Source organism: Papilio xuthus, unplaced genomic scaffold (assembly GCF_000836235.2).
Source record: "Papilio xuthus unplaced genomic scaffold, Pxut_1.1 DF826949.1, whole genome shotgun sequence".
NCBI lineage: Eukaryota > Metazoa > Arthropoda > Insecta > Lepidoptera > Papilionidae > Papilio > Papilio xuthus.
In genome coordinates this window covers 2,438,500-2,445,315 of record NW_013531700.1, presented here as the reverse complement: position 1 = coordinate 2,445,315, position 6,816 = coordinate 2,438,500, and the positions used below count along the sequence as shown (strand labels likewise).

General features: G+C 31.4%; 1 protein-coding gene across 3 annotated transcripts in view; it reads left to right on the top strand.

Annotated features, from left to right (window-relative positions):
* tsl (membrane-attack complex domain containing protein torso-like) overlaps nucleotides 1-6,816 on the top strand; it is a 32,729-nt gene continuing 25,913 nt past the window's right edge. For all 3 annotated transcript variants that reach the window (XM_013316138.1, XM_013316137.1, XM_013316139.1), the window contains exon 1: nucleotides 1-339. The gene's annotated coding sequence lies outside the window, so the exon portion shown is untranslated. The remainder of the gene's footprint in view (nucleotides 340-6,816) is intronic.

Genomic DNA, 6,816 nt, shown 5'->3' with positions numbered 1-6,816 from the left:
CCGAATCGTATCGTGTGAGGGGTTGTTTTACTCTACTCTAAAAATATACCGTAATAAGTTTTTAACAAGAAAAGCTTCTTTCCTGTCAGAATGGACATAAAAATCATATAATTTTTTTGTAATTTAAGTGTCAAATAAGTTATACAGTAAATAATACAAATGCTTAGGTTTTTTATTTAAATTTTATCAAATAAAATAATCATTTCTGTGAATTCGCGGTACCTTAAAGTGCTGTTAGGTATTTTTTGTGATGAATACCTGTTGTTAACAGAATATGGTGACAATTAGACATCAAATTCAGTTAAAACATTGTTAAAATTGGATGGGATTGTCCTACTGGTAAGTTATTCTTGTTTATCTTTGTAAATTACAATGGAATACGTTTACCTTTTTATGTGACATGAAGATTTTTTGTTATATGTTCATAACATAAAAAACATTAACTTAAGTAGGTTTCATAAAATTTTTATCATACTATACGAGTATTTAAGATATTTCAACAGACTGAGATAGTGAACGGTTTTAAATCAAGGATACTTAAATGCATATTTATATTAACGATCAATGGTTTCTATAAATTTAATTTTTACATACATTCTCAAAGAATTTTGTATAATGTCTTAAAGATAATGAATCTGACAGGCTTGAAGACGATCATGTCTTGCACAACCTTATCCGCTGACGCTGACCATGACAGATGGTCAGGTCAGGCCTTGTACCTATGATTGGATACCTTCGCAAATTTACGCTTAGGGTTGCCACAAATTTTGTAATAATTCTTAATATAAAATTGTATTATAATTTTATTAAGAATATGTCATTACGTATAAACAACAAAAATATGTTAATGCATTTTACATGCACTTACTAATTAATGAATAAAAAACTTTACATATTAATCTGTTTTTTTTTATCTGAACAATAACATTTTCTTCATCATTAAAAATTTTAATCTTTTTAACCAAATAGGGTTTGTTACGACTCCTACGATTCGAAATTCGATTTAAAACAAACATTTTCTTTCATATTCCAAAAAAACTGCTGCCTTAAAATATGTTGTAATGAATAGCAACAACCCTATAAATTAACTATTTAAATATTATAATTTTGTAATACTTTTAGTTTCACAACCTTGTAATGTCAACCGGTTTTCTGATGCATTTATTTATTTAAATAAATAATATAATTAATTTTATATATTAATTTTGTTTTAAGTTAATCATTCAAGATTACTAAACAAATTATAAAATATAAAAATTATTTTAATATAAGTAGTGCCTTATTGAATAGTAACTTAGCTTAAACTTATTTATTGTTTACGAAAACTTAATTCTAATGATTAACCACTAAATTTCTATTACTATAAACATCTCTGTTAGTCAATCTCATTCTCTTAACTTATTTTTCAATCTCTTATATGAAATAAGAGATTGAAAAATATGCATTTTTTTATTTTGTGTCGTAAAAAACATGGTATATTCAAAGCTGATGTTTTGTTCTATTTTTAATTCTATTGTTAGCAACGTATAAGCTTGTTCCCTTATATTTTTTATCTTTACAATATACCCACATAAACTGCATGCATTGTAAGTTAAAATAAAAATAAAATTTATTGCGTTTTTTAATAATTCGATCTTACGTAATATTTACACAATAGCTGTGAGATTTGACCTTGAAAAAACTCGAATGAAGATATATTTTCTTTGAAAAAATCTTATCTGTACACAATAAAATTGGTGTGTCTGTATATAATATCGAAAAAATCATATTTCGCAAACATATGATGTTGTTGCTGAATTATTAAAATATTTGACAATCTATCCACAAGTCCGAATTTGTTTCGGTAGTCACCGGAATTACTGGAACTGGAAGGTATGTGATGCATGCGAGTAAATTATAGGTTACTTATTTCCTGAACTGAAGTCGCGGGCGTCCAATAGTTAGTAATCTTATTAATATTATAAACGCGTATAGATGATAGATGAAATTTGGCATAGATATAGAACTCATAGACTACTTATTAAGCTTTTTTAATTACGCGCTGACGAAGTCACGGGCTACAGCTAGTATGTTTAATACAATTTTACAAACATTACATTCTATTGTCAGTTTTTTTTTATTTTAACTTCTCGATGTGTTATCCGCACAGATAGTTATAATCATAACCTTACAAGGAAAAACAGCTAATAAACAACTTTGTTATAAAAAAAACTTAGTTGGAATAGATTCTTGCTAAATAACTACGTATTTTACATAGCACTTTAACACAAAATGTACCGAGGACTCCGAATTGTTTAATATGAAAGTAATATACATCCATTCTAAAAAGTGTTCATATGTTTCAGTCTAAATTCTGTCTTAAATCATTTTTAATTTCATGTCATATTTCAGTTAAAATACGTCTTAAAAATGTCAAAGTATTTATATTGACCTTCAAATAAGTTTAAGGTAAAATAAATTAAATGAATCATTGGGATGATATCAGACGCTACTGTTGTATCGCGAACACTGTAATTAATGTTTGAGTCAATTAATAAATTAAATATACATAAGACAGTCTTTGTAAAATACTCCTTATTTATGCCTGGTATTGGCTAAATAAATATTCATTTTGTATAATAAAACTATTTGTCGCCAGCGACTTTGTTCGGGTTGCTTCTATTTATCCAAATTTCATCGAGTCGTTTTGAGTTACCAGGTAACAAACTTTCACATTTTAGTAAGTTGAAAGATGTTTTTAATATGAAAAGCTTTGTTTTTCTTGTGTAGTTTGTTGGTGTGTTTGTACAGTCGCGGAAAGCTGCGGTGTTCCACTTACATAAAATTGCCTTGTACCTTGCAACGACACAAAATCCTCTTTTTTCTTACAAATAACCAATTAAAAACGACACATTTAAACGCTTCGTCCTATTGCTTATTTTTCCGCAATGTTTTCTAAATGTGTACAAAACGTGGAACACCGTCCGATTCCCCTATTGTACATGCTTTATTATACTTAACAAATTGCTTTTTGATTATATTTAACACAAATAAATTCATGATTTAAGTGCATTGACACTATTAAAATGTAATTTCACCGGAATTGTTCGTGAAGATTTCGCCTTCTCATTGTTAACAATAAAGTCAGCAATAACTCGTGCTTTTTTATCACGACAGTAAATCGTAAAAATAATGAAGCTTTATTGATTTTAAGTAGTGATACTTGAGATGTATAAAGTACAATTGCTGGAGATATTTTATTACCTTCGTATATTACGGTAACATAAAACATATTAAACTGAAACACGATGATTAAAGAAGACAATTAAAATATGAATGAATTATCCTGTTACTTGTTTACTATGGGTTTCGATTGCAGTGACTCTTGTATTGTCATCTCACACATTCTCTTTGGATAAACAAAGACAGCATGTCAGATTGCGCGTTTCCACGTTACGTTTTAAATAAAAATGCGCGAATAACTTTGAAGTGTCATAATTCACAAGTACACAAGATAGTAATTTTAAACTAGACCAAATGGTTGATTTATCGCGAAGTTTTTTTCAAATAAATGTTGAAAGTTTATCATCTCTATTGCAATTTTTTTTTGGTTTAACGGTTGTTAGGTGTCCAAATTTTTCCTAATCGTGGTAACCGAATTACGATATAATATTGGCTAATATTTACTCAAACTCATAACTGAACATTATCATCGTTTTTTGTGTAAACATTTAAAACGTTGCCTCGTTGATATCATGACAAATTTTAATATTTATTTATAAAAAAAACTAGATGTCCTCCTGACTGAGTCCGCGTGAAATTAAAAAAATCTAGGCTACGTGTTCTAGGATATGTTCTACTAAAATACCAAATTTCAGCGAAATCCATGAAGCCGTTCCGAAGATACCTTTAAACATCCATATATACTTCCAAACATTACCATTTATAATATTAGTAAGAAGTAAGATGTTATAAGATGTTTACAAGTCTGTATAGAAAAATTAATATTCAAGTAGTGATTTCGTCACAAGCACGCGACGCTACAACGAGTCACCAGTTATTGTTGTCCGAACAATAAATGTGGGTTAAAAGATCAACTGGCAATATAGCTTTGTGCTTACCCACGTTCAGACAAACGGGAAGAGCCAATTTAAATGTACCGAGGCCAATTGTCTGACCGACGATCTGGTCTCACGCTTTTGTACCTGTAACTGTAACTAATATCAATACTAATCATTCATCATCTACAACTTTGGTGCCTTCAGAAGATTTGATAGACTAATAATAGAACAGGTAGATTCTCGCCATTCTGCCTCCACTGGCATAGCGATCCAAAGTTTGTCCTGCCCACCGATACAGGAGATTACCAGGGTCGTCAGTCCTGCGTCATCTACTGCTTGTCAGCTTGGAGATAATGCGAGTGGAGGTTCACGGTATCCCTAAGTAGTATCTAGGCGGGCAGAAGTTCGGTGGCCAGTCGGGGTTCCGAGATACGCTGCTTTGACATTTCGAACATCTCCCATCTTCAGTAAGTTGCCCTTTACTATAACATGCTTTTGCCTGGCACTTCTTTTAGGCTCACCACAGTATGCTTGTTTTGTAACTTATTCATTCTCATTGTCCTACCATTTCTATGAATGCCTTGAAATGGCACAAAAGTGTTTGTAATAGAAGTCTAGAAGGTTAGTTTCTAGGCCACAAGCACTAAATAAAAAAAAATCATAATGGCTCAAAAATATGGAAAAAAGTTCTTGATGTTTTGCAACCTTTTTTGTCTTCATTTCTAAGCAGTCAATGATATTTAACCTTCAGTCATTAATGTTTATTAACGTTCATGAATGGTAAATTGGGTGGTGTTTGAAAACCGGTCTCGTGCCTAAATGACGACTCCAAAGGTCATTCTTGTGTCGTAAGATCTGGTCATCTTCATCCTACAATGATTCTTTGAATTGCAGCACAATTCCTAAGGTCATATGTATAATAGTAGCAGTAGCATAATATGCATTGTAAATTGGTTTTGAAATTCTGTTTGATTTTAATTGACCTTTAATTGAAAATATTTCCATTGATATTGCAGTTGTTTCTGAATGTAGTTAAATAGTACCTTATCCTTTGATTTGATGCCATTCCTTTTATTAAGTATCTATAAAACACTGGTGCCGAGAATTAGTCCATTGGGTTTCACTTTTCTGCTGTTATTCAGAGAGACATATTGACTTTTATACGAAAGACTTCGGAAGGCTTGTATTGAAAACAATTTAATATAAAAGGATCACTAGTGAATTAAAAATACAAGGTATGTTTAGTCTCAGTAAATCAGATAGTGTTAATAAAGTAGTACAAAGAATTAATTTCTTCGATACAGACAAGAATACGAACGAATTTCTTTATTTTTATAAATTCCCCTTACTTTCTCAGTTTCGTTAATTTTCTATTAGTCAAGAGATAAGACTTAACTTTAACTGCTTATTTAGTTGTTATACGAAATAAGTATGATGTATGCCTATCATAATCAGCTTACTATAGGTCAAAACTGAGGGGTTCGGAGCCTACCCTAAGTTAGCGGTGCCTAAGACGATCAACTTCGCTGGACCAATTCAGATTGGTTGACTTCATGTCTTTGAATTTTTTCGCTGATATGTCAAGGTTGAATCGCGATATTTTTCTTCATCGTAAGAATGTATATTATAGGCCTTGCATTTTTATAACATTATTTATCGTTATAGTATCTTGTTACAATGCATTCTCCAACCTTCAAACCAAACTATCGAGGGTCGAAAAAACAATTCCGACGCCCGCATCGAAGCGGCCTCTAATTCTCTTTCACGTATGGTGAATATGAATTAAGAAAAAAAAGTCGACAATGAGGCAAGACATCAGTATTCATGACACGGAGCCCCCACGGTATCCGACAGGCACCGCGTGATGCCAAACACTGGATAACCATATTGCAAGAACGATAACATCTCGACATACAGGCAGGTTTATAATAAAAAGTTAACTAACCTCTTTAGATCATTTAATTTTAATAAAAAAATAAAAATATTGATAATTGAAATTACGCACCAATTTTATTGTAATGCTTCGCGATTTGTTTAAATTTTACGAATCATTTTATTAATTTTCATAATTAGATATTTACATCTTACTTTCTTATTTCTTATCTTATTAATACTATAAATTCGAATGGATGGATAGATGGTTAGATGGTGGGATGGAGGGATGGATGTTTGTTTGAAGGTCCAGCTGCATGGATCTCGCTGAAATTTGTCATAGATGTAGAACATAGCCTGGAGTAGAGGAAAACATGGGCTACTAATAAAGTTTTTTTTTAATACCGAGCGGACAAAGTCGCGGACGTCAGCTAGAGTTTAATAATAGAACAATCGTGGATATACACAGAATGTTGTTAAAAATATTATGTTTAAAGCAAACTTGTGTACCCATCGTACATTCCACTCTGTAAGGGTCATCGTTGCAACTAGACCATTACCGATATGATAATGAGATAGACGTGTTTGTTACCCTTGAGGAGTCAGGTGGACCGGTTTCCTTTAGTGCTTCTGATGCTCTTAGATATATTTCACATTCTAAGGGTGGGTTTCGACTGTCGACACATTATTTTAACAAACGTTAAAAAACGTAGCCCTCACATTGCTGTCTAGAACTAAGCTCACAGCTAAAATATAGTCCTGTTTAAGGTCAATTTTTAAGTAATTATCAAGTATCGTAAGTTTCTTGGCTCCACTTGATGTAAAGCTGCTTAAAAGCACTAAATTAAGCTTTTTAAAGTCGACTACCTTAAAATACTCAAAGGTCCAATTCTTGGCAATATAA